We start from the raw sequence: 27604 nt of genomic DNA on the forward strand, positions 1-27604 counted from the left end.
CCCACTATGAGTCTCACAACTGTCTGTATCTCTAATTTCAGAGGATCTGGTGCCCCTTTTTAGCTGTAGGCATTGCACATGATGCATAGACATACAAGTAGGCCAAACAGAGATACACATAAAAATTATTAAAAAAAAAAAAAAGCAGAGAAGGGATGGCAGCCATCTGTAATTCAAGCAATTCAAAGAAGACAGGTGATTCCTAAGCAAGCTGGGTAGCTAGACTAGGCAAACTGTAGTGCTACAGTTTCAGCAAGAGACCTTGTCTTAGATGAATGTGGAGAGCAATAGAAGAAGACACTTGGTGTCAACCTCTACCGTCCACACGGACATGCATACAAGTGCACCTTCACACACACTTGTGCAGCAGAACATACAAGTATACCATACATATACACAGGCAAAACCCAACTATTCACTAACCCTACTTTACAGGTCCAGGGAGATAGTCAAGTGCTTTCCATGCAAGCACGAGGACCTGAATTCGAGCCCCAGCATCCATGTAAAAAGCCAGGCATGGTGGAGGATATTTGTAAGATCAGTGCTAGCTAAGCAGAGGCAGGAGGGTCCCTGGGGCCCAGTGAGAGACCTATTTTTCCTTCTCTTTTCCTTTTTTAAATTTAATATTACTACCACTACTACCACTACTATTATTACTTTGGTTTTTTGAGACAGGGTTTCTCTGTGTAGCCATGGCTGTCCTGGAACTCCCTCTTCACCAGGCTGGCCTCAAACTTACAGATATCTGGCTGCTTCTGCCTCTTGAGTGCTGGGATTAAAGGCGTGCACCACCACCATCCAGCCAAGAGACTTATCTCAAAAAACAAGGTGGACAGTGTCTAGAGAGATGGCTCAATAGTTAAGAGCACTGGCTGCTTTTGCAGAGGACCAGGGTTCAATTCTCAGTACCTACATGGTGGCTATAACTGCCTGTAATTCAGTTTTCCAGGGGATCTATCACTATCTTCTGGACTCCATGGGCACCAGATATGCATGTGTGCCTGTGCACACATGCAGGCAAAATACTATAAACATCAAATAAAAAACAAGCAAACAAACCAACAAGGTGGACAGATACTGAGGAATGACCCCCAACGGTGACCCCTGTACTCCACATGTGCAGTCACACACATGTGCATTCACATATATGTAAAATAGCCACATACACCCACCATGCCACCTACAAACAAAAGATTTCACAAGAACATTGATACATGCTGAGAACTGACAGTAAAGTGGAGGCAAATTATGGCAAAAGGGCACTGAAATGTCCCTCTGAGGGATGGGAGTGGCAGGGGGAGCATGCTAGCTCTCAACAATCTCCTTCCTCCTATTGCTTGACTTGGGCTTTCCTGGAGTTGATGTAGTTTGTACCTTCCCTAAATCTTCCCAATTCTGATCTCTTTTTGTACATGAGTGCCGTATCTGTCATGTGGATTACATTTGGTATATTTTGGCCTGAAGGGTGAAGCCTATCCATTCATGCTCGGAAGAAGTCACATATCCCTTGAAGGAACCATGCTGGCTCCCACCTCCTGGGACCCTGTCCAAGTACTTCTGGAACACCTTAACCTGCCATGCCTGTCTGGTGACTGCATCCATAAGTCACCCCTGCCACACCTTCCTGGATGCCCTAGGGATGCATTGGTCCTTTCTCAGAGCTCTTACAGCAGCACAGTGTATGTAATTCTGTCTCCTGCATCCCTTCTGCAGCAGTAGGGATGGCAAAGACGCACACTAGAATGCTGGCTCCTTCGGGTTGCTCAGGATTAATTGAGATGATATGCAAATGGTGCTTGGCACTGTGAATGCGAGGCATGAGCTCAGTGTGTGCTTCTGGGTCCAAAACTTCCCCTCTCTCCAAGCTGGCTGTTCAGGCTTCAGATACAGGACCCTTGACTCAATTCCCTGAGTACAGTGGGTCATCACCCATAAACACTGGCAATACCCTCTACTGGAGGAAATTGAGACATGTTTCTGACCTACCAGTACCTGTCAAAGCACTGACATAAAAGACAATGGATCCATATCCTCAAACTACAGCCAAGCTATGCTGGTTCCACTCAAAAGCTTGAAGCCTTCAGGCACTTTCTACAGAGTTCACATTCCATCCCAGGGAGCCTTTCTACCCCACTGTGCCCATCTGTGCAAAGTCCTCTGGGGAGTGAGAGGAGGTCTTTCAGTTTCCCATGTGCTATGCGACCTTCAAGTCTTCATGGACCCCTGCTTTCAGCAAGTGGATGTGACAAATGTCTACCCTATGTTCAGTGTTCTATGTGGGGCATGAGGATGGCTGGCCAATAGTGCCCCATGTCACCAGGCCTTCCAGGAGACCCTGTGCATGACTACAAGTCCCACAACAGACCATCTTTTTCTTCATTCTTTCAGCTCTGATTTAAGCTAGCTTCCTTCAAGATGGCAAAGACCTTCAGATATGGCTACTACCCACTGAGGACAGGGATCATCAGGGCCAGTGATGCTGCCAACTTCAACTGCTGTGTGTGGAGTCTTTTCTGCTAAACCCCACTGTTCCCTTTTACACTGCTTCCAGGAAACACACAAGGCCACACCCTAACCTCACTGGCTCTCTTGTAGCACGGAATACTATTCAAAGGGCTTATCGCCCCATTTTCCAGATGGAGAAGTTGAGGCTCTGAGCCAAAAGGAGTTTTTCTTCCAAATCTGTCCAGATTTTGCTTGTAAATATTCTAAAAGGAAGCCTCGGCCTTTTTATCTGAGTCTTTCCAGGCATATTAAATGCTTGGTTGGGGCTGGTTTGTTCTGAATTCTCCTCAGACCCTGCAGTCCTACAAACTACAGCCAGTGTTGTGATCTCTTCCTGCCTCTCTGTCTTGCCTAAGCTCTTGTGCCAGGGCCAAGCCACTTTCGATCTCTTCCAAACCACCCTCAGTTAACCACAGGAACCCACAGGGAACCCACAGGTGGGACCCCAGGATGGAAGCTGTGGGGCAGAATGGGTGAGAAGAACCAATGCAATACAACCATGAGAGAGCCAGGGATGTGGGGAGTGTGGCTCAATGGCAGACAGGCTGGGGGTGGCACACTTGGGGGTGAGGTATGGGGGGGTGTCATGCAGAGCACTCCGTCCTTTCACATTACCCCCATCCCTCTTCAGCACATTTTTTCCCTTTCTGAAAATATTCTTTAAACAAAGAGGTCTTTGCTTCTGGAAGGTCTGACCTGGTCCAAGCAGATCCCAAATGCTAGAAGAAAGCTGTTGTTTTGACCAAGCATATTGGTGGTGGGTGAAAGAACTCACAAGGGTTGTCAGGAACTGGCCTCGATGAGCACTCTGGAGGCCAGCAGATGCCATAGACTCAGGGATGCTGGTCCCACTAGTCTGGTCAGACTTCAGGACTGGGGCCAGGGGCAGCTGGAACATCTCACTCCCCATGGTGGGGGTGGAGGTGTGCCATGGATTTGGGAATGGGCCTTAGTTCCTTTTGAGACACTGGTGTAGGAGAGAATGCTGTCCTATTAAAAGGGGCAAGGCAGGGAGAGACAGGGAAGGGGAAGAGATCTATGATTCCAGGTGAATTCCAGGCTCTGACACGCTCTGGAGCACCAGTGTGGTCCCAGCTCAAAGAGAATGGGGTGGAAGGGACAGGCTGGCTGCTGGGGACAGAGCCATCACCTCACAATCTTCTGTCTTTTGTCTGAGTTAGGCGGCCTGTTGAGGGTGTTGGGTTGTGCTGTTCAAGGAGGTGTGTAGTTCTCAGCAGTCATGTGTGTGTGTGTGTGTGTGTGTGTGTGTGTGTGTGTGTAGAGACAGAGGGAGGGAAGGAGAGCACTCATGTGTCTTGGTCTGTGTTGAGCTCCTAGGTTTCTGTATGTGTAGGGGTATCTAAGTGAACCCACTCTGTGGGTTTCTCAGGAAGATGGGTGGGGAGGGTGTGTCTATTAGGGATGGGATTCAGCATTATCTTTTGGGAAGTGTTTATTTCTTCAGGAAGCTGGGGTCTAGATGGGTCAAAGTCAGCAACAGTGTCTGGTCCTCTCAGAAGACCTAGAAGTGATTTTTTGAAATTTATCTTATTTTATTTTTTTAGTGGTGCCCTTGAACATGAGGGTGCCAAGTGAGCAGGCTGAGCTGATGTCTGTGGATTCGGCTGGGAATCTTCCCATTTAAGAGGCGAGGCATGGGTTTCTGTTGGGTCACAAGGAGAGAGTACAGGGCTCTGAGCTTGGTCTCCTTGGAGAGGTGCAGGCCAGATGCAGAAGATAGGAACCCAAGAGAGGGGTTGAGAGAGACGTAAATGCAAGAGATGTGCAGATGGGAGGGGTCCTGGGACGGGTTGTGGACTGGAAGCTAGTGTGTGTGTGTGTGTGTGTGGGGGGCTGCAGACTGGGGGATGGGGAAACTCTGGACAGGCTCCTAGGGAGGGGTCCTGGGAAAGATGTACAGAGGTCCCGAGCCTGGGGCGGGGGGGCGTCACGAGGAAGAGACATGAGGTCCTAGAAGCCCTGGAAGTGATCCTGGGGGGATCGGGAACGAGGGTGGGCGGAGGCCGGAGTTCCAGGGTCCAGCGCTGGGAATGCCGAGGCTCCAAGCGCGGGCTCGGGAGGCGAGGCGACCCCAGGTCACGCTCCTGGCTCGGCTTCCCCACGGGGCCCCGCAGCACTGACACCCCCCGGGAGAAGAGGCCCTGGCCGAGGCCGCCCTACCTGCGCGGAGAGCGCCGCCATCGCCGCGCCGAGCCTCGCCGTCCCTGCACTGCGTCGTCCGCTTCCCCCGCCCGTGGTCGCGACTGCTCGGGGGTCCCGCAAACCCCGCGGCCCGGCCCCTTTCACTCAGCCGCCCCCGGGGACCGCAGCCGTCACCGGCTCAGCCGCTGCCATTTCACCCGCTGACAGGAGCCGCTGCCCCGCCCCCCCGAAGCCCTGCGGAAGAGTGACAGGAGAGCTGACCAATCCACAGCTCGTCCATGAGGCGGGCCCTGGCTACGGCTCTCTGAGGAGAGGAGCGAATTGAAATGAGAGAATCCGTGATAGACGCATGGTTTTGCTTATCAAAATAAGGAAAGGTATTGATCGACACCTGGACTACCAATAGTTATTGGTAAGAGGTGGGCCTCTGGAGGAAGGATGCGGCCTTGAGCAACCCTTAGCTGAGGCACGAAGTCCCACCCCGAGCCTGATTTCTACCCAATCATGAGAGGGGCTGAGCCGTCCATTATTATCTGCCCCTCAAACCTCGGGCCTGGCAACTGTTGAGACGGAGGGGGTGTGCTATGAAGATTGACATCTAGTCAGCCAATGAAACTGATGGAGGGCGGACTCTTATGGCATCTGACCAATGGGAGTCATGAGACTGGGAATGAGTTTTGCGTCCTGGGCGGTGGGACTTGAGGCCAGGGTCTGAATGGAATGGAGGAGGGGCTAATGGAGGGGGCGTGTCCCAGTGCAAGGATAGGCGGGATCAGACAAGGGCCGGGCGTTAGAAGGGGCGTTACTGGAAAGCTTATCTTCAGAGCAGGGTCTGGCCGGCGGGCTGGGTGGTTAGGTCAGGTTCTGCCCCTGCTAGGTGAGTCTGGCATCAAAACTCCGATTGCATCCTCCACCTGCTCCAACATCACCCTTCAGGGGTGCGGGGAAGCGGGGCGCGAGGGGGCGGAGTGGGTAGGGAGTCAGGTTGGGAGCCGCTTACGTGAGAGCTGTTTGTAAACGCTTGAAGATCGAATGAATGGACCCATGATCGTTTTTGCCGCCGCCGCCTCCTCCTCCCGCTTCCGATTCCTTTTTTTTTTTTAAATTTATTTTTTAATTTTGAGACAGAGTTTCCTGTAGACCAGGATGGTCTTGAACTTTTCCATGTAACAGGGGGTGACCTTGATCTCCCTATCTTCCCATCTCCACCTCCCCTTCACCACCATGACCAGACCCCAGATTCTTTTAGTGAGGGCAAGGACCATGTATGCACCGTCATTGACAGCGGGCAAGACTTACTAAATGGATTACTCTAGGATGTGGGGATGGGCCTTGGACAGGGTGAGGCCGGAAAGATGTGTCATAGAAGGAAAGGTGACGTCATAGGTTCATCGGGGTGGTCTGGGATTCCACTGCTGGGGAGGCTGAGGCAGGAAGACTGCTGAGAGGTGTAGAACAGCCTGATTCACAAAATGAGTTCTAGAGCCGTCAGGGCTACAAGACAAGTTCAGCATGGTAGCTAAGGATAGGGAGACCCGAGGGAAAACAGAGGAGAGCCTATTCATAACAGGGAAGGTCAGGATTTCTTTTTGATCGTTGGAGTAACAGTTGACATTCACGTGGTCTTTAATTTTTTTATTTATTTATTTATTTTTGAGACAGGGTCTCACCACAGCCCAAGCTGGACTCCAACTCCCTGTGCAGCCGAGGCTGACATCGAACTCTGGGTTTTCCTACCTCAGCTTCCAGAGTGCAGGGATTACTGCTGTGTACCATGATGCCTGGCTCACACATACTCTCTCCCTCTTTTATCTATATTGCACCCATGAAAGTTTTGAAGCTGTTAAGAAATCTCCTAAACTATTACTGAAAACTTGGTGGTAAAAATAAATCTAATGTATTCCTCCTCCCCTCTACATCCCTGTATTCCCTTCCTCCACTGAAAGAAATTCTACAGCCCGTTTGTATACATCAAGATGGAATCAGTCTCCTGCCGAGGATGTAGCTCAGCTGGTGAGGTGTCTACCTAGCATGCATGCAGCCCTGGATTGGATCCTCAGCACTTTGTCAAAGAGATATGGTAGTAAACACCTGAAGCCCCCTAGCACAGGGGAGGTGAAGTCAGGAAGACAGAAGTTCAAGGTCATCCTCAGCTACATAAGTGACTCTGAGGCCAACCTAGATTATCTGGAGCCATGTCTCAACAGGAAAGGGGCACCTGGACAGGTGGGTCAGGAGAGGACCTGAGTTCACTTCCTAGCACCCACATCTGCCCAGCACCCACATCTGGTGACTGACTGCCACCTGTAACTCTAGCTCTAGGGTATCCAGTGCTTCTCTTGGCCTCTTAGTGCAGCAAATCTATTTTGAAAATAATTTAAATTTTCATTTTTATTTGCTATTTATTAAATTTGAAAGATTTTTTAGTTCCATTTATGTGTGTGTGTGTGTGTGTGTGTGTGTGTGTGTGTGTGTGTGTGTGTGATCTGGAGGCCAGAAGAATTAATTGGGTCCTCTGGAGCTGGACGAGCTGCTATGAGCTGCCCTTCATGGATTCTGTGAACTAAACTTAGCCCTCTCAATTTTCATTTTTAGTTGATAGAAGTAATTTTGGGGAATCTGAAGATGTAATTCAACAGCAGAAAGCTTGCTAAACATGTGTGAGACCAAAGCTTTCATCAAATACCACAAAAAGGTAGGGTTTTTTGTTTGTTTGAGACACGACCTTATTCATCTCTGGATGGTCATAAGCTCAGTAGCCAAGGATACCCTTGAACTTCTAATCCACCCACATCTACCTCCTAAGTGCTTTGATTACATGCAATGCCACCATGTCAAGTTTTATGTGGTGTTGGGGTTTGAACCCGGGCTTCTTGCATTATACCAATTGAACCACATCCCCAACCCATTTAATTTTTATTTACTGTTTTGAGATGGGGTGTATGTTCTCCAGGTTGGTCTGGAACTTTGGGGCTCAGCCTTTGACACAGCTGGAGCTTTAGGCATGTGTCGGTGAGCTCTCCACGGGAAAAGTCTCTCTCTCTCTTTTTTTTTTTTTTTTTTTTTTTTTTTTTTTTTTTTATCAGGAACACTGTTTTCTCCATATAGCCAATTGTTATGTCCACAGTGAGGCTTTCCCTAACCTCACCCCAACAGGGAATTCATGACAGACCAAAGTAACAAGTCTACTCAAGTACAGCTTAGGGAACCAGTGAGTTTTTATTGGGTTACAGAAGCAGGGACGACTCACAGGCAGCTGTGTCAGGGAGCAACCCCCTAGTATGGGTGAAGACTCCAGGAAGCCGCAGCTGGGGAGCGCTCCCCGACTTGCAGGCAGCAGGACATAGGACACGTGGGGCAGAGCCTTTCCCTCTGTTTGTCAACATGTGTTGCAGGATCCCTTGGGGGAGGAGCCCGGGTGAAGCTTGTTCAGTTCCAGCTTTCCCAGACTTGTGGCGTCCCGAGTCTTGAGAGCCTCCTTCCTCCTTCCTGGAGAGAGGAAATTGCTATGTAATAAAAGGATTGTTTCTACACTCTCAGGCCAGGTAACATCTATGTATGATTCACTCACTGAGACTCCCCATGTTCTTTGTTGTTCTTTGGTTTTTTAATTTTTATTTTATGTGTATGAGTGTTCTGTCTGCATGTGTACCATGTGCACACCCGATACAAAGGCCAGAACAAGGTATTGGATTCCCTGGAACTGGGTGTACAGAAGTGAGCTGCTCTGTGGGTGCTGGGAAACAGATTTGGGTCCTCTGGAAAAGCAGCCAGTACTTTTAATAGCTGAGTGATCTTTCCACCCCCCCCTTGTTTGTTTTTATTTTTCTTTTGCGTTGTTTTTGAGACAGGGTCTCACTGTGTAGCCCTAGCTGGCCTAGACCTCACTATATAGACTAGACAGACTTCTAATTCACAGAGATCTGTCTGCCTCTGCTTTCTTAGTGCTGGGATTAAAGGTGTGCGCCACAACTGGTGATCCCTATCTTTTAATCTTGGTGTTATACATAAAATATGCTTAATTCTCACTATTTTAAAAGTATGGTATTTTAGTAATTCTTTGATTGTGTGATTGACACACAAACAGTATATTTTGATTACATTAACTTCCCATTCTCCCAATTCCCCCCAGACCCACCTACCACTCGCTGCCCTACCCCACGCATGCTAATTTCACGTACTCTTTCTTTCTTAATAATCTCCTGAGTCCAATTTGTGTTGTCTACGTACTTGAAGGTATGGGAACATCACTGGGTCATGGTTGACCTGCCAGGGCCACACCTTTAGAGAAATCGGACTTTAAAATCCATCGGCTCTCCATATCTTCAGCTACGGATGGACGGATGGACGGAGGCACCCGAGGCTCTCCCACATCCTGTAATGCTGACTGGCCTGATCCTTTGCAGGCAAACACAGTTGCTGTGAGTTCATGAGCGCGGGAGTCTTGTCGTGTCCAGAAGACCCTGCTATACTCTGGATTTCCCTGACCTTTGGCTCTTACATCAATCCTGAGGTGGTCCCTGAGTTGGAGGAGGAGGAGGAGGTGAGCCTAGTCCCATTATTCTGCTAAATGGACATAGTATCAGACGGCCTCTAAAATTGTATTTTTCTACTCATAGATTTAGTATAGCTCTCAGGTCTCACCAGAAGGTCCTTTGTACGTGAATGAAGAAACAATGGGTCACAGTGCAAAGGATAAGTGTTTGTGGGGTGCTCGTCCATGAATGCTGACCATTTTCTAGTCCTGCTTTGTTACCTGAAACTTCTTCCTTAGCACGCACTCCAGGAAACATTCCCAGAAACCACATCCCTGAATTGTTTCATGTTAGTGCTGCTTCTAAGCACCCTGCTTCTTTGTATTTCCTGTATATTTTAGACATCTATTTGTGTGCATGTGCACAGCATGTTCTGTGTGTGCACAGTGTGTGTGTATGTAGGTCAGAGGACACATTTCAGGAATTTTCTGTTCTATCATGTGGGCCCTGGGATCGAACTTAGGTCTTGGTCTCCAGACTTTACTCACCAGCCATCGTGTTGGACCCTACTTTTAGTTTTTAAAAAAAAATTTTTTTTTTGAGACAGTCTCACTGGTCTCCTGGTTGGCCTGGAACTCACTGTGTTGACCAGGCTGGTCTCAAACTCAAAAGAAATCTGCCTGCCAAAGCCTCTAGATGTGGGCAACCATGCCTCGATGCTTTTCTGTTTTGTTTGTTTGTTTTCTGGCATGTGTTCACGTTCTAGGTTTCAAAAGGCCATTTCATGCCTGGTAGGTAATCTACTTTGATCACATCCCCTCACGCTTTCCCCCCTCCTCTTGTGGACCCACCGCCCTTCCTGTTAGTCCCTTTGCTGCCTAGGCACTTTCTCCTCTGCTTCCACGTTGTATACACCGTGATGGTTGATCTTGGTGGTCACTGTGACTGGGCGGCACTCCTGTGAGGGTTTTTCTTGATTAGATTGTTTAAAGTGGGAAGATTCACAGTAAACTGTGGATTTTGCTTAATTCACTTTGTACAATCATTTTAGGTTGCATCCTTTTTCCTATAAACAACACAGTTTTGTTCTTTTTTTATGGCTGAATAAAATTCCATTGTGTATTTATGCCACATTTTCTTTCGCATCCTCTGTTGGACACCTAGGTTGGTTTCATAACTTAGCTATTGTGAATTGTGCCAGAGTAAACACTGATGTCAGGTGTTTCTGTGATATGTTAGTGTAGAGTCTATTGGGTAAATACCCAGGAGTGGCACAGGTCATATGGTAGGTCATTTTTTTTTCTTTTGAGGAACCTCCATACTGATTTCCATGGTCACCGGACTTGTTCATATCTCCACCATCTTATACAAGTACCCATTTTCTCCTTATCCACATAGCATTTGTTATTTTTTCTCTTCTTTCTCTGTCTGTCTCTCTGGCCCTGTCTCTGTGTCTTTGTGACTGTCTGTCTCTCCCCCCCCCCCCCGCCCCCCGCCCCCCAGTGTTTGACTATGTAGCTCTGGCTCATTTGGAACACACTGTGCAGATCAGGCTGGCCTTGAATTTACAGAGCTCTGCCTCTCTGCCCCCAGGTGCTGGGATTGAAGTTGTGCACCAACTGAATTGGCTGTTTTCTTCCTTCCTTCCTTCTTCCTTCCTTCCTTCCTTCCTTCCTTCCTTCCTTCCTTCCTTCCTTCCTTCCTTCCTTCCTTCCTTCCTCCCTTCCTTCCTTTCTTCCTTTCTTTCTTCTTTCCTTTTTAAAAAGATTTAATTTTATTATGTGTATGTGAATTTTGCATGCCTGTATGTATGTGCATTCTGTGCATACCTGGTGCCCATACAAACAGAAGAGAGCATTGGGTCCCCTGGAAGTGGAGTTCAGGTAGGTTTGAGTTGCCACTTGAGTGTTGGGAACCAAATCCGAGTCTTCTGTAAGTGCTCTGAACCTAAGACCCACTCTCCAGCTCCTCCTTTTCTTTTCATTCCTCTTTCTCTTCCGCCTCCTCCTCTTCTCCTCTCCCTCCTCTTCTCTTTCTTCTTTTTTGTGTGTATGATGTGAGGACACATGCTTTCACATGTGCGAATGTGGATGCTTTCATGTACAGGAGAGGACAGCCTCGCATGCTGGTCCTTGCCTTCCACCTTTTGAAACAGAGTCTCTGTTGTTTGCTGGTCTGTGAGTTTCTAGGGCTTCTTTTGTCTCAGCCTCCCATCTCCCCACAAAAGCACCGGGGTTACAGGCACACGTCTACACTTGGCTTTGATATGAATTTGGGGGGTTTGAACTCAAATTCTTTACAGCAGCCACTCCAGCTCTTGGAATTTGTTTTCTTGATGATTGATAAAGTGAGCTAAAATCTTTTTTTTTTTTTTTTTGGTTTTTTCGAGACAGGGTTTCTCTGCGTAGCTTTGTGCCTTTCCTGGAGCTCACTTGGTAGCCCAGGCTGGCCTCGAACTCACAGAGATCCGCCTGGCTCTGCCTCCCGAGTGCTGGGATTAAAGGCGTGCGCCACCACCGCCCGGCGAGTGAGCTAAAATCTTAATGCAGTTAATTTGGATTTCTCTGATAGGTGGTGAAGTTGAATATTTGTTATAGTTTTTAAGCATTTGTATTAATTTTGTGTGTATGCGTGCATGAGCCATGTGTATGCAGTACTATCAGAGGCCAGAAGAGGGAGGCAGATCCCCTGGAATGAGAGTTAAACAGTTACTGGTGCAGAGTGGGTGATCGGAATCAAACCTTCCACTACAAAAGGAGGATCCGTTTTTAGTTACTGAACCATCTCTCCACTCCCCATTTTTTTATTGGACATTTGTATTTCTGTTTTTGAGAATTATCTGCTCATTTTATTAGTCCATTTAAAAATTGAATTTATTTCACAATCTTATGCATGTGTATAATGCATTCTGATTATTCTTGTTTAAAGTCCTTGTTACCTGTCATCTTACCCCTACAGATCCCTTTCCTATGTTCATTGTTTTCTTTTGTTTGTTGAGTAGAGAATTTATTCAGGGCTGTCTGAGTGACCATGGGTACAGAGCTATCCATTGGATCCTGGAGGGCTCAGCACAGGTACACAACTGAAGCCAGTTCTCTCAGAATCCGCCAGTAGCCCAAAGTTCCGCAAGGACAGGTAGGACCCTATCAGGCCCTCTTCCATCCAAGACTGACTGCTGATAAGCCCAGCTTGACATGACTGGCACAGACAGCCACAGCTGCTGTGATATCACGACTGCCTTAGAGGTGAGATTCTGTCATTATCCAGCCCTGACTGGCCTGAAACTCATGGAGATCTTGACTGTGCCTCCCAAGTACTGGGATTAAAAGGTGTATACCACTAAAAGCCCATTTTTCTTGATTAGGCTGTTCAATTTCTTGTTATCTAGAGGCTTTTTTGTTTGTTTTGTTTTCTGTTTTTTCAAGTCAGGGTTTCTCTGTATGGTGCTGACTGTCCTGGAACTTGCTCTGTAGACCAGGCTGCCCTCAAACTCAGAGCTCTGCCTGCCTCTGCCTCTCAAGTGCTGGGATTAAAGGTGTATGACACCACTCCCTGACTCTAGTTTTTGAGTTCGTTACATGTTCTAGATGTTAATCCACTGTTAGCTGTACAGTGAGTGTAGGGTGAAAAGGCCAGCCAAGGAAACACACCCGGACCCTGAAACCAGAGCCAAAAACACACACCCTGACCCTGGGACCAGAGCCAATTCCCTGGCCCTGAAACCAGAGCCAAAAGGTTAAAAAGAGCCAGTGAAAGAAACACACTTTGGTCCTGAAACCAGAACCAAAGAAACACACTATGTCCCTGACTAAAACTCAGCACAAAAACCAATTAATCCATGAACATGAAACGAACCAATTCCTGAGCACAAAATTCAGCCCATCTCTGAGTTTGTCCAAGCTCGAGGATTGAAATCTGACCATTTCCCACCCTGAAAATCTTCATCCTGGTAAAACCCCGCCCCTAAGGAGCCTGTAACCTGTTCAGTTGGGAGCTGCTTTTTTCCACCCTGGCAGAGGCAGCCACCCTCCTGGATTCTTCCCTCTAAATAAAACTCCTGAATGAGGTTTGGATGAGACCTTTCACTTGAGCCGGAACGGAACTGTAACACTTTCTCTGCGGAAACCTTCCCCTAGTGGAGCAGAGCTGTTACATTCTCGGGGACATGAGCAGAACTGTAACAGCTTCGCTGCCAGAGCAGAGTTGTTACATTGGGGAAACCTTTCCCTGGAGCTGGGCTGTAAGCGGCTGCACTTACCGTGACTTTGTGGTGTTCCTTGGCTCCCGACTGCCAGGATCACTTTCCATCTAAGTGTCAATGTTTACAGTGAGTGAAAGTTTTCCCCTATTCTGTAACTGTCTTCTTACTTGTTTCTTTTATTCTACAAGAGCTCTGCAATTTCATGATGTCTCTTTTGTCAACTGTTTTCCTGAGCAACTGGAGTCCTATTCTTGAAGTCCTTCCAGTGCCTACCTATATCCTGAAGTGTGTTGCCTGCTTTCCCTCAAACACATTCAGAATTTATGTACTCTCTTACATTAAAATCTTTGATCCACTGGGCATGGAGAGATGGTTCAGAAGCTAACTTGTTCTTATTCTTGCTGAGGACCGGGTTCAATTCCCACCATCCACATGACTATTTGTAACTGCAGTTTCAGGGGATCCAATGCCCTCTTCTGACCTCTGTGGGCACCAGGAGTGCATGTGTTATACATTCATACACACAGGCAAAACACTCATACACACAAATAGAATAATTATTTTAAAAAAAATCTTTGGACTATGTAGTGTTGATTTTTGTACAGAAAGACTTTCATTTCTCTATGTGAGGTCATCCAGTTTTCTAAGCATTATTTGTTAAAAATGTCTTTTCTCCAATATAAGCTTTTTGGTGTCTTTGAGAAAATCATGTGCCTGTAGCTGTGTGGATTTACATTTATGTTCTCTTAAAATTATTAGATTTATTTGTTTTGTTTCGAGACAGGGTTTCTCTGTGTAGTTTTGGAGCCTATCCTGGAACTCACTCTGTAGACCAGGCTGGCCTCAAATTCACAGAAATCTAGCTGGCTCTGCCTCCCTAGTGCTGGGATTAAAGGCATGCGCCACCACTGCCCGGCTTAGATTTATTTTTTGTGTGTGGAAGTTTGAATATATTTGGCCCCCAAAATCTCATAGGGAGTGGCACTATTAGGTGGTGTGGCTTGTTGGATGGGTGTGGCCTTGTTAGAGGAAATATGTCACTGTGGGGGTGGGCTTTGAGATTGCCTGTGTTCAAGATGCTGCCCAGTGTGTCCTCGACTTCCTGTTGCCTACAAGATGTAGCACTCTCAGCTCCAGCACCACATCTGCCTGCACTCTGCCCTGCTCCCCTTCATGATCTTAGTGGACTAAACCTCTGAAATGGTAAGCAAGCCACCCTCAATTAAATGTTTTCTTTATAAGAGTTGCTGTGCTCATGATGTCTCTTCGCAGCAATAGTAAACCTAAGACAGTATGTGTGTGTGGGCAGGCACTATAACACGTGTGGCACTGGTTCTCTCCTTCTACCATGTGGGTCCCAAAGATCAAACTTGGGTCATTAGGCTTGATAGCAAGTGCCTTTACCTACTGAGCCATCTCACTGGGCCCCCAATTCTCTTTTCTATTCCATTGATCTGTGTGTCTCATGTTTGTGCCAATACTGTGTTGTTTTTGTTACTAGGATTCACAGCTTGAAATCAGGTATGGTGATAACTCTAGCATTAATCCTTTTGCTTGGGTGTCTGCTCTCTGTTTTGCTTTCATATGCATCTTAATACTGTTTAAAATATTTTTTTTTGTGAAGAATACCTTTGGCATTTTAATGAGACCTGCATTGAATCTGTAGATTGTTTGGGTAGTACAGCTCTTTTATAGGGTTAGTTTTATAGAGCCATGATATTGGAAGACACGAGATCTGTCTGCTATGGTTTCTTTCTTCACTGTTTTAGAGTTCATTATAGAAGAATTTCATTTCCTTGATTAGATTTATTCCGAGGTATTGTTTCATTTTTTTGAGCCAGTTGTGAATAGTTTATTTTCCTGATTTATTTATCGGCATAGATTTTATTGCCATAAAGAAAAGAAACTGATTTTTGTATGTTAACTTTGTATTCTGCCATGTTGTAGAACATGATCATTCCAAGAGTTTTCTTATGGATTCTTTAGGGTCCTATATGTGTAGAATCATAAACAAAGATCCCTTGCTTTGGATGAGATTTAAAGCACTCTTTTGAGTAAGAATAGCAAGAGGGGAAAGCTCTTCCTGATTTTAGGGATATGCTTTCAGTTTCCCCCATTGCCTTGCTATGTTAAAATATATTTCAGGAGATCCTGCTTAGCTCCTTCCTGTGGACTCTTTCAGCTTTTCCTTCCAGCCCATCTCCATTGCCTCCAGGCCAGAAGAGGGCACCAGATCTCATTACAGATGGTTGGGAGCCACCATGTGGTTGCTGGGAATTGAACTCAGGACCTCTGGAAGAACAGCCAGTGCTCTTAATCATTGAGCCATCTCTCCAGCCCCCAGAAACACTTTCTACCAGGGACCCTCCAGTGGCTACACAGGGCGGGAACTGGGGTAGAGGGCTTTCACTGTCCTTCCTGTCCTCTATGATCTCCGGTTTCATCCCCATTCCTGCTTGCAGCTGCCACCCTCTCACCCCGACTCCACCCACAGAAGACTCCACTCCTCAGTACAGGCCCAGGTCCCCAGTCTTTCATCCCTGTCTCTCCAGACTTACTTTTGCCTACTACAGCCTACTTTCAGGAGCCCCTCCTCCCAGCACACCTCCACTCCCTGGGGAGCTTGCCTCTTGGTGTGGACTGCATCCCCCTAGCTCTTTCCCACAGCACCTCTCAGCCTTTTCTCCTTGCCCATCTTTATTCTTCTCTGCCACCTACCAAAGTGCAGAAGCGTTCTTTATATAAAGGATTCCACAGCTACCACACTTACCTAAGATCCTGAAAGGGCAATAAATAAATAAAAAAATAACCAAAGAATGGAACACCTGTCCAGCAAAGATAAGACCAGACTTTAACAATTAGAAACACCTCAGTCATCATAACTCCAGATGTCTAGACCTCAATGCACAACACAAACATGAATAGCCAAGACAATATGCCTCCACCAGAACACAATAACCCTACTACAGTAGACCCCAATAAATTCAATATAGCTGAAGCACAAGGCAAAGACTCCAAACTCGCAATTATTAATATGTTCAAGGGCCTTAAAGAGGATGTGAATAAATCCTTTGATGAAGGCTGTGAAAACAAAAAAGAAATAGTTGAATGAAATAATAAAAACAATTCTTAACATGAAAATAGAATTTAACAACAACAAGAATCACTAAAGAGAACCCAAACAAATAAAACTGGAAATGAAAAATTTAGGATGACAAACAAAAACATCATAGCCTCACCAACAGATTACAAGACATGGAAGAGAGAATGTCCAGTGTTGAAGACGAGGCATAATGCTCCCAATAAAAGAAAATGTTAAATATGAAAAAAAAATCCAGGCACAAAACATCTGGGGAAGCTGGGACATACTGAAAAGGCCAAATCCAAGAATAATAAAAATAGAGGAAGGATAACATACCCTGGTCAAAGGCAATGAAAATATTTTCAACAAAATTGTAGACTAAAATGTCCCCAACCTAAAGAAGGGGAAGGTACAAGAAGCACACAGAACACCAAACAGACAGGACTGGGAAAGAAAGTCCTCTTGGCACACAATAATCAAATATAAACATAAAGAACAAAGGAAGGCTATTAAAAGCTGGGAAGGAGGGGCTGGAGAAATGGCTCAGAAGTTAAGAGCACTTCCAGAGGTCCTGAGTTCAATTCCCAGCAACCACATGGTGGCTCACAACCATCTGTAATGATCTGGTGCCCTATTCTGGATGCAGGCAGAACACTGTATACATAATAAACGAATAGATCTAAAAAAAAAAGCTGCAAAGGAAAAAGACCCAATAACATACAGGCAGACCTATGAAAATAATACCTGACTTTTCAATGGAGACTCTAAAAGCTAGAGGGGCCTGGATGGATGTTCTACAAACTCTAGGAGACCACAGATGCCAGCCCAGACTAACATACCCAGCAAAAATACCAATCACAATATGTGGAGAAAGAAAAAACATTCCATGATAAAAAATATATTTAAGTAAGATCTAGCACTAAAGAAGGCACGAGAAGGAAAACTTCAGTCTAAAATTTCAGTTAACCACATCAAGAAGAGACAAGGAGTTAAATAATCCCAGAACAGCAAACCAAACACCATAACAACAAAATATCAGCATGGTGATATTTTATTTGTATTGAACTGTGATTTTATTTGTATGTTAATAAATAAAGTTGCCTGGGGGTCAGAGCTAATAGCAAGCCATAGCAGAAACTGGACGGTGGTGGTGCATGCCTTTAATCCCAGCTCTTGTGAGGCAGAGCCAAGCGGATCTCTATGTGTTCAAGGATACAGCCAGCATGGAGACACATGCCTTTAATCTTAATACCAACCATAGAAGACCTGGAGGTCTGTACAGATGGGCAGTAATGAGGAGGTGATGTGGTTGGGTTTACAACCAACGAAAAGGCAGAATAGAAAGTCTATAAAAAAGACAAACAGACAGGAAGTAGCTCTCTTGCTGAGAAGGACAGAAATGGCAGTGAAGGGTAAGGTTTTTAGCTCTTAGCTATTGCTCTGACCTCTTGGGCTTTCATTTTTGCATTGGCTCTGTGTTTCTTATTTAATAAGATGGTTACACCTACATATCAGGAATCAATAAACACTGCTCCTTGATAATTCTCAATATTAATGGTCCCAATTATATAATAAAAAGGCAAACTAACAGACTAAATTAGAAAACAGGATCCATCTTTCAGATGCATCCAAGAAACACATTTTACCATCGAGGATAGACACTGCCTCAGGTAAAAGGATGGAAAAAGATACTCTAAGCAAATAGACTCAAAAAGCAAGCTGATGCAGTTATTATCTGACAAAATAAACATCAAATCAAAACTAATCATAAAGGATAGGAAAGGACTACATACTCATCAAAGGAAAGATCCACTAAGCTGATACTGAAATTCTAAACATTTGTACACCAAACACAAGAGCACCCATGTTCACAAAGAAACACTACTACAGCTAAAAGCACATATTGACCCTCACACGGTGAGAGTGGACAACTTCAGTACCCCACTCTTGCCAGTAGATAGGTCATCCAGACAAAAACTAAACAGGGAAGTGCTGGAACTAAATAACATCATAATTCAAATGGACCTAGTAAGTATTTATAGAACATTTCCACCCAAACACTAAAGAATATAACTTCTCAGCACTTCACGGAACTTTCTCCAAAACTGACCACATACTTAGACACAAAGTAAGTCTTTACAGATACAAGACAATTGAAATAACACCCTGTGTCCTATCAGACCACCATGGATTAAAGCTGGATCTCATCAACAGAGTCAATGAAAAGCTCACAAAATCATGGAAACTGAACAACTCACTACTGAATGAAAAATGAGTCAAGACAGAAATAGAGGAAATTAAAGGCTTTATAATTGATTGAAAAAGAAAATACTACATACTGAAACCTATTAGACACAATGAAAGCAATTTTAAGAGGCAAGTTCATAGCACTAAATGCCTATATTTAAAAAATGGAGAGATCTCATACGAGTAACAATAGCACACCTAAAAGCTTTAGGAAAACAAGAAAAAATTCCCCCCAAGTAGATGGCAAGAAATAAACTCAGAGCTGAAATCAATAGAAGCAACAACAAAAATAATACAAAGAATCAATAAAATGAAGATTTACAAATCCTTAGCCAAATTAACTAAAAAACAGTATATCCAAATTAATCAAATTAGAGATGAGCATAATTAATTAAATTAGAGGAGACATAACAAAAGAAATGGGAAATTCAGAGAATCATGAGGACATACTTAAAAAAAACCTGTACTCCACCAAACTGGAAAACCTAAAATAAATAGATGAATTTCTTGATATATATGACTTAACAAATTAAATCAAGATCAGATAAGCAATTTAGATAGACCTATAATCCCCAGCAAAACAGAAGCAATAATTAAAAGCTTCCCGACCAAAATAAGCTCAGGGTCAGATGGTTTTAGCACAGAATTTTACCAGATCTTCAAAGAAGAATTAACACCAATACTCCTCAAATTATTCTGCAAAATAAGAACTGAAAGAACATTTCCTATTTTTTTAAATGAGGCCACAGCTACCCTGATATCTAAGCTACATAAAGACTCAACAAAGAAAGAGAATTATAGACTAATTTCCCTTATGAACATAGATGTAAACATTCTTGAAATACTTGCAAACCAAATCCAAGAACACATTAAAAAGATCATTTGCCATGATCAAGTTGGCTTCATCCCAGAGATACAGGTAGGGTTCAACATATATAAATTGTTAAACAACCCACCACATAAATAGACCATAATAAAAACAACCATATCACAATCTCACTAAATGCAAAAAAAACTTTACAAAATCCAGCATCCTTTTACGACAAAATTCTTAGAGAGACTAGGAATACATGATATATATACTTCAACAGAATGAAGGTGATTTACAGCAAGACTCAGCCAATATCAACCTAGACATAGAGAAACTGTTTCCACTAAAGTCAGGAACAAGACAAGGATGTCCACTCTTGCTATATAAATTCAATGTAGTCTAGAACTCTTAGCTAGAGCAATAAGATAACTGAAGGTGATCAAGGGTGTACAAATAGGACAAGAAGAAGTTAGAGTCTTTATTTACAGATGATATGATTTTTTACATAAAAGTAAAACTCCACTAGGAAACTTCTGTAGTTGATAAACACTTCCAGTAAAATATCAGGATAGGAAATTGCTGGGTGGTGGTGGCACATGCCTTTAATCCCAGCACTCGGGAGGCAGAGGCAGGTGGATCTCTGAGTCTCTGAGTTCGAAGCCAGCCTGGACTACAGAGTGAGTTCCAGGAAAAGCACAAAGCTACACAGAGAAACCCTGTCTCAAAAAACCAAAAAAAAAAAAAAGAAAAAAAGAAAAAGAAAGAAAGAAAAGAAAAAAAAGAAAGAAAATTAACACACAAAAATCAGTATATATATATCAAATATATATACTGATATATATGTATATATATATCAAATGACAGACAAAGATATCAGTGAAACAATTGCTTTCATAATAATCTCAAAAAATCTTGAAATCACTCTAACCAAACAAGTGAAAAACTTGTATAATAAAAACTTTAAGACACTGAAGAAGGATATTGAAGAAGACATTAGAAGAGGGTAAGATATCCCATATTCATAGGATAGGTAGGATTAATAAAGTAAAAAAAATGGCCATCCTATTAAAAGCAATCTACATATCCAATGAAATCACCATCAAAATTCCAACACAATTCTTCACAGAAATTGAAAAGTTGAAACAATCCTGAAAAATAAAAGAAAAGCTGGAGGTATCACCACCCCAGATTTCAAGTTGTACTGCAGAGCTATAGTAATAAAAATAGCATGGTATTGCCATAAAAACAGACACATGGATCAATTGAATTTAATCAAAAGACCCATAAATAAGTGTATATACCAATGGACACCTGAGTTTTGACAAGAAAGCTAAATATACACATTGGAGAAAAGATAACTTCTTCAACAAACAGTGCTGGTCAAACTGGATGACTACATCTAGAAGAATTAAAATAGATCCATATTTGTTACCATGCACAAAACAACTCCAAAGGCCAGATACTCTGAATCCAATAGAAGAGAAACTGGGGAATAGTCTTGAATTCATTGACACAGGAAAAGACTCTCTGAACAGAACACAGTAGCACAGGCACTAACAACGACAACGAATGTGACATCATGAAACTGAAAAGCCTCTGTACAGCAGAGGACACTTTCATTCAGACAAAGCAGCAGGCTTTGGAATGAGAAAAGATCTTTACCAATTACACATCTGGTAGAAGGTTAATATCTATATAATGAACTAAAAGAATATATGAAGAACTCAAAAAACTGGACATCAAGAAAACAAAAACTCAATTAAAAACTGGAATGCAGAACTAAACAGAATTTTCAAAAGATGAAACAAATGGCAGAGAAACACTTAAAGAAATGGTCAATATCCCTAGTCATTGAGGAGATGCAAATTCAAGTTACTTTGAGATTTTTTATCTTATACCTGTTAGAATGCTAAGATCAATAAAACAATTGGCAGCTCATGCTGGCAAGGATATGGGGTAAAGGGAACACTCATTCATTGCTTGTGAGACTGCAAATTTGTACAGTCACTGTGGAAATCAGTGTGGTGGTTCCTCAGCTAGCTGGGAATAGATCTGCCTCACGATTCTGCTATAGCACTCTTGGGCGTATACCCAAAAGGACGCTTCATCCTACTATGGAGACACTTGCTCATCCATGTCCATTACTGCTCTCTTCACAATACTCAGAACTTGGGAACAGCCTAGATGTCCATCCACAGAAGAATGTATAAAGAAAACGTGGCACATTTACACTGTGGAACATTACTCAGCCTTTAAAAAAATCATGAAATTCTCAGGTGGATGGAACTAGGAAAAAAAAAATACCATCCTGAATAAGGCAACCCAAATTCAGAAAGACAAATACAATATGTATTCACTCATATGTGATGTAAACTGTTAAATCTTTGATAAGCAGACTATAATCTGTATAACCACAGAGGTAAGGTATAAAGTAAGATGGAGAGGGAAGGATTTCCCAAGGAAAGGGAATAGAATATAGTTATGAAGAGACAGGTGTGAGACGGGAGTTTTGCTGCCTTGAGGACCAGCCTCCAGCAGCACAGGGCTTGAGGGGAGCCTACAGTCGGTGGACCTGGACTTTTCTGTCTGAGGGAGTAAAACTTAGTTTTCTGGGGCCAGCGAGAGAGGAAACACACACACACACACACACACACACACACACACACACACACACACACACACACACACACACACACACACCACACAGTTAGGGTCTTTCTATCATCTTCTGTCTCAGTTATTTCTGTCTTTATTCTTTTTTTAAATAAGAATTTTTTCATTCATTTTACACACCCTCTTCCCTCCTCCTGCTCCCTCAGCCTCCTCCTCAGTCTCCCCCTCCCAACCCACCCCTGTTCCCCCTACAAGAAGGCAAGGCCTCCCATGGAGAGGCACATCCAGTAGAGGCAAATCCAAGCTCTTCCCCCTGCCTCAAGGCTTCACTGAGGCGTCCCATCATAGGTAGTGGGCTCCAAAAGCCTGCTCATGCACCAGGGATGGATTCTGATCCTACTGCCAGGATGCCTCCCAAGCAGATCAAGCTACACAACTGTCTCACCATGCAAAGGGCCTAGTCCAGTCCCATGCAGGCTCCACAGCCATTAATCCAACTTTCATGATTTCCCTCTAGTTTGGTCATCACTGCAGGTTATCCCATCATGATCCTGATGCACTTGCTCATAGAATTCCTCTTCTCTCTCTTTGACTGGACTCCTGGAGCTCTGCCTGGTGTTTGGCTGTGGATCTCTGCATCTGCTTCCATCAGTCATTGGAGAGAAGCTCTGTGATGACAGTTACGGTAGTCACCAGTCTGATCTCTGGGGCAAGCCAGTTCAGTTCAGGCACCCTTTCCACTATTTCTAGTAGCCCAGGTTGAGGTCATCCTTGGGGATTCCTGGCAACTTCCCTAGCACCCTGTTTCTCTCTATCCCCATGATACCTCCCTCTAAAATGTTATCTCTTTCATTGCATCCCACTCTATCCCTGTTCCAGCTTGACCATCCCATTTCCTTATGCTCTCATCCCCTATCCCTACCTCCATTGCCCACCCCTCATCCCCAGTTTACTCCTGGAGATCTCATCTATTTCCCCTTCCTATGGCAATCCATGCATCCCTCTTTGGGTCTTCCTTGTTACCTAGCTTCTCTGGAGTTGTGGGTTGTTTGATTATTGTTTGCTTTACTTCCAGTATCTGCTTATGAGTGGGTACATACCACATTTGTCCTTCTGAGTCTGGGTTACCTCGCTCAGGATGATATTTTCTAGTTCCATCCATTTGCCTGCAAATTTCATGAAGAATGGATTAAGAAAATGTGGTGCATATACACAATGGAGTACTACTCAGCAGAGAAAAACAATGACACCATGATATTTGCAGGCAAATGGATGGAACTGTCTTTATTCTTGGTGTTTTCCTTCTAACTAACTTTACTTTTCCCCTTTACAGCTTATATACCCTAGCAAAACCTTTCTGGCAATATAAAAATTACAATGTGGTTACATTCTACTTTTCAGGTGAATGATTACAATGAATACAAGTAAAAAATAGCATGTTTTCCGTATTCCTTACATGATTAAACATTTTATGTATTACAGGTGAAAAATAAGTTGTCCCAAGAACCCACATACATTCATGTCCAAGCAACTTGTTATAGATTAACAGTGTGTGAGCAAGAAATGTATTTTTTTCAGCCAGTTCTTTTGCTGGAAGGCTGCATTTGCAGTTACAAAGAGAGGACCAATCATTTTATTACTTATTTCAGAAGGTAATCTTATAAGAAATCTTAGAAGAATAATAAATCTAAACTTTTATATATGAAAAACAATCAGTTGTCTCTACTTTAAATTTTTAGGTTGCATACCCACTCATCAACATTTTTTTTTTTAATATCAGGAAGCTGATGGTAGAAATGTGTATAGTTGAACTAATTATCACCTTTGGTCATCAACCAATCCTAGCAAGAAAGGCATGTCAGCTAATAATAATTGGGCTGCTTTGTTCTTGTTCCCTGACCTTAACTTGTCCCTCACTCAATTGTGTGCCTTTCTAAAACTTGAGATTATTTCCTTGTTTGTTTGTATTTTTTAACCTCAAAGCTATTCACAAAAACATCTCAATCTAACTTTAAGCTGTTTTTTAAAGCTTTGTTTCAGCTATGTTGCTCTCTGAAACCTGTGAATACATCCCTCAACATTAGATTAAAAGAATTTAAGATAGTTGGGCTTCTGCGACTCAACTGTTTTGCTTAATCATTAACCTAAGGCACTGTCTATATGGCTCCTCAAGAGAAATTAGTTGCGTGACATTTCCTTGTTTTATTTTTTTTTATCCTCTGCAGCTTCTGAGGCAGGGACAACATTTTTTTTCTTTTTTTTATTATTAAGAATTTTTTTATTCCTTTCACTTACCAACCACAGGTCCCCCTCCCCTCCCTCCTCCCACCCCCAGCCTCCCCCTGCCACCATTCTCACCTCCTCCAAGGTAAGGCCTCCTGTGGGGAGTCAGCAAAAGCTGGTACATTCATATGAGGCAGATCCAAGCCTGTCTCCTTACACCAAGGCTATGTAAGGTGTCCCACCATAGGCACTGGTCTCCAAAAAGTCCATTCATGCACCAGTGACAGATCCCAGTTCCACTGCCAGGGGGCTCCTTAAGCTAAACAACTGTCTCACCTATGCAGAGGGCCTAGTCCAGTCCCATGGAGTCTCCATAGCTATTGGTCCACAGTTCATGAGTTCCCACTAGTTTGGTTTGGTTGTCTCTGTAGGTTTCCCCATCATGATCTTGATGCCCCTTGCTCATAGAATCCCTCTTCTCTCTTATGGACTTGACTCCTGGAGCTCAGCCTGATGCTTGGCTGCTGATCTCTGCACCTGCTTCCATCAGTTACTGGATAAAGGCTCTATGATGACACTTAGGGTATTCACCAATCTGATTACTGGAATAGGCCAGTTCAGGCATTCTCTCCACTATTGCTAGTAGTCTAGGGTGGAGTCATCATTGTGGATTCCTGGGAACTTCCCTAGCACCCTGTTTCTCTCTATTCCCATGATGGCTCTCTCTATCATGGTATCTCTTTCCTTACTCTCCCACTCTGTCTCTGTTCCAGCTCGACAATCCCATTTCCTTATGTTCTCAACTCCGATCCCCAAACCGTCATTGGTCCCCTTACCCCAGTTTCCTTATGGAGATATCATCTATTTCCCCTTCCCAGGGCAATTCCTGAACCCCTCTCAGGGTTCTCCTTGTTATCTAGCTTCTCTGGAGCTGTGGGTTGTAGTCTAGTTGTCCTTTGCTTTACATCTAGTATCCACTTATGAGTGAGTTCATACCATGTTTGTCCTTCTGAGTATGGGTTACTTCACTCAGGATGAAATTTTCTAGTTCCATCCATTTGCCTGCAAATTTCATGGTGTCATTTTTTTTACTGATGAATAGTACTGTATTGTGTATATGTGCCACATTTTCTTTATCTATTCTTTGGTTGAGGGGCATCTAGGTTGTTTCCAGGTTCTGGATATTATGAATAATGCTGCTATGAACATAGTTGAGCATGTGTCCTTGTGATATGGTTGAACATTCCTTGGGTATATGCCCAAGAGTGGTATAGCTGGGTCTGGAGGTAGATTGATTCCCAATTTTCTGAGAAACTGTCATACTGATTTCCAGAGTGGCTGTATAAGTTTGCATTCCCACCAACAGTGGAGGAGTGTTCCTCTTGTTCCACATCCTCTCCAACATAAGCTGTTATCAGTGTTTTTGATCTTAGCCATTCTGACAGGTGTAAGATAGTATCTCAGTGCTGTGGGGTGTCTTTCTGTATTCTGTGAATATGTGTTGCTCTGCTTAGTTGATAAATAAAGCTGCATTGGCCTACGGCAAAGCAGCTTAGAGGTAGGCAGGAAATCCAAGCAGAGATACAGAGAGAAGAAAAAAGAGGAGGGGGAGATGCCTGGTTAGCACTGCCAGGTGAAGAAAGATGTGAAGATAGTGGTAACCATGGTCACATGGCAACTTATAGATTAATAGAAATGGATTAAGTTGTAAGAGCTAGCTATCAAGAAGCCTGAGCAGTAGACCATACAATTTGTAAGTAACATAAGCCTCTGTTTGTTTACTTGGGTCTGAGCAACTGCAGGACCTGGAAGGACACAGGAAAACTTCTGATTACATCTCAGAGTTGTTTTGATTTGCATTTCCCTGATGACTAAGGATGTTGAGCAATTCCTTAGCTGTCTTTCAGCTATTTGGGATTCTTCTGTTGAGAATTCCCTGTTTAGCTCTGTAGCCCATTTTTTAATTGGATTTTTAGGTATTTTGATGTCTAGTTTCTTGAGTTCTTTATATATTTTGGAGATCAGCCTTCTGTCAGATGTGGGGTTGGTGAAGATCTTTTCCCATTCTGTAGGCTGTCATTTTGTCTTATTGACCATGTCCTTTGCCCTACAAAATCTCAGTTTCAAAAGGTCCCATTTATTAATTGTTGCTTTCAGTGTCTGTGCTACTGGTGTTATATTTAGGAAGTGTTTTATTTAGGAAGTCTCCTGTGCCAATGCGTTCAAGACTATGTCCTACTTTATCTTCTATCAAGTTCGGTGTAACTGGATTTATATTGAGGTCTTTTATCTACTAAGATTTGAGTTTTGTGTATGGTGATAGATATGGATCTATTTGCAATCTTCTACATGTTGACATCCAGTTATGCCAGCACCATTTGTTGAAGATACTTTCTTTTTCCCATTGTATAGTTTTGGCTTCTTTGCCAAAAGTCAGGTGTTCAAATGTGTGTGGATTAATGTCAGAGTCTTCCATTCGATTCCATTGGTCTACATGATGGTTTTTATGCTGTTTTTATTACTACAGTTCTATAATAGAGCTTGATGTCAGGGGTTGTGATGCCTCCAGAAGTTGCTTTATTGTTCAGAATTCTTTTAGCTATCTTGAGTTTTTTATTTTTCCATATGAAGTTGAGTATTGCTCTTTCTAAGTCTGAAGAATTATGTTGGGATTTTGATAGGGATTGCATTGAATCTGTAGATTGCTTTTGGTAAGATTGCCGTTTTTACTATGTTAATCCTACCTATCCACGAGTGTGGGAGATCATTCCATTTTCTGGTATCTTTGATTTCTTTCTTCAGAGACTTAAAGTTCTTATCATACAGGTCCTTCACTTGCTTAGAGTTATCCCAAGGTATTTTATATTATTTGTGGCTATTGTAAAGGATGATGTTTCTCTGATTTCTTTCTTAGTCAGTTTGTCATTTGTATATAGGAGGGCTACTAATGCTTTTGAGTTAGGCTTGTATCCTGCCACATTACTGAAGGAGTTTATCAGCTGTAGGAGTTCCCTAGTAGAATTTTTGGGGTCACTTATGTATACTATCATATCATCTGCAAATAGTGAAAATTTGACTTCTTTCTTTCCAATTTTGATCCATTGAATCTCCTTTTGTTGCCTTATTGCTCTAGCTAGAACTTCAAGTACTATATTAAATAAATATGTGGAGAGTGGACAGCCTTGCCTTGTTCCTGATTTTAGTAGAATTGCTTTGAATTTCTCTCCATTTAATTTGATGGTGGCTGTCCGCTTGCTGTAAATTGCCTTTATTATGTTTAGGTA

General features: G+C 43.5%; 1 protein-coding gene and 1 long non-coding RNA gene across 12 annotated transcripts in view; one reads left to right on the forward strand and one right to left on the reverse strand.

The window, feature by feature from the left end:
• The window catches only part of Evi5l (ecotropic viral integration site 5 like), a 45139-nt gene extending 39921 nt beyond the window's left edge, over positions 1-5218 (reverse strand). For 4 of the 7 annotated variants that reach the window (XM_076560425.1, XM_016008556.3, XM_076560424.1 and 1 more), the window contains exon 1: positions 4687-4903. The gene's annotated coding sequence lies outside the window, so the exon portion shown is untranslated. Of the gene's footprint in view, positions 1-4686 lie in introns of all 7 variants that reach the window. The other 3 variants (XM_006970153.4, XM_006970154.4, XM_016008476.3) reach the window with 3 other exon arrangements.
• LOC107402865 (uncharacterized) overlaps positions 4907-27604 on the forward strand; it is a 60301-nt gene continuing 37603 nt past the window's right edge. The window contains exons 1-4 of one of the 5 annotated variants that reach the window (XR_013047614.1): positions 4907-5545; positions 6615-6894; positions 7264-7363; positions 9075-9211. This is a non-coding gene — a long non-coding RNA (uncharacterized LOC107402865). Of the gene's footprint in view, positions 5546-5571; positions 6895-7263; positions 7364-9074; positions 9212-27604 lie in introns of those variants that run through there. The other 4 variants (XR_013047611.1, XR_013047613.1, XR_013047612.1 and 1 more) reach the window with 4 other exon arrangements.

This window comes from Peromyscus maniculatus, chromosome 23 (genome assembly GCF_049852395.1).
Source record: "Peromyscus maniculatus bairdii isolate BWxNUB_F1_BW_parent chromosome 23, HU_Pman_BW_mat_3.1, whole genome shotgun sequence".
Taxonomy (NCBI): Eukaryota; Metazoa; Chordata; class Mammalia; order Rodentia; family Cricetidae; genus Peromyscus; species Peromyscus maniculatus.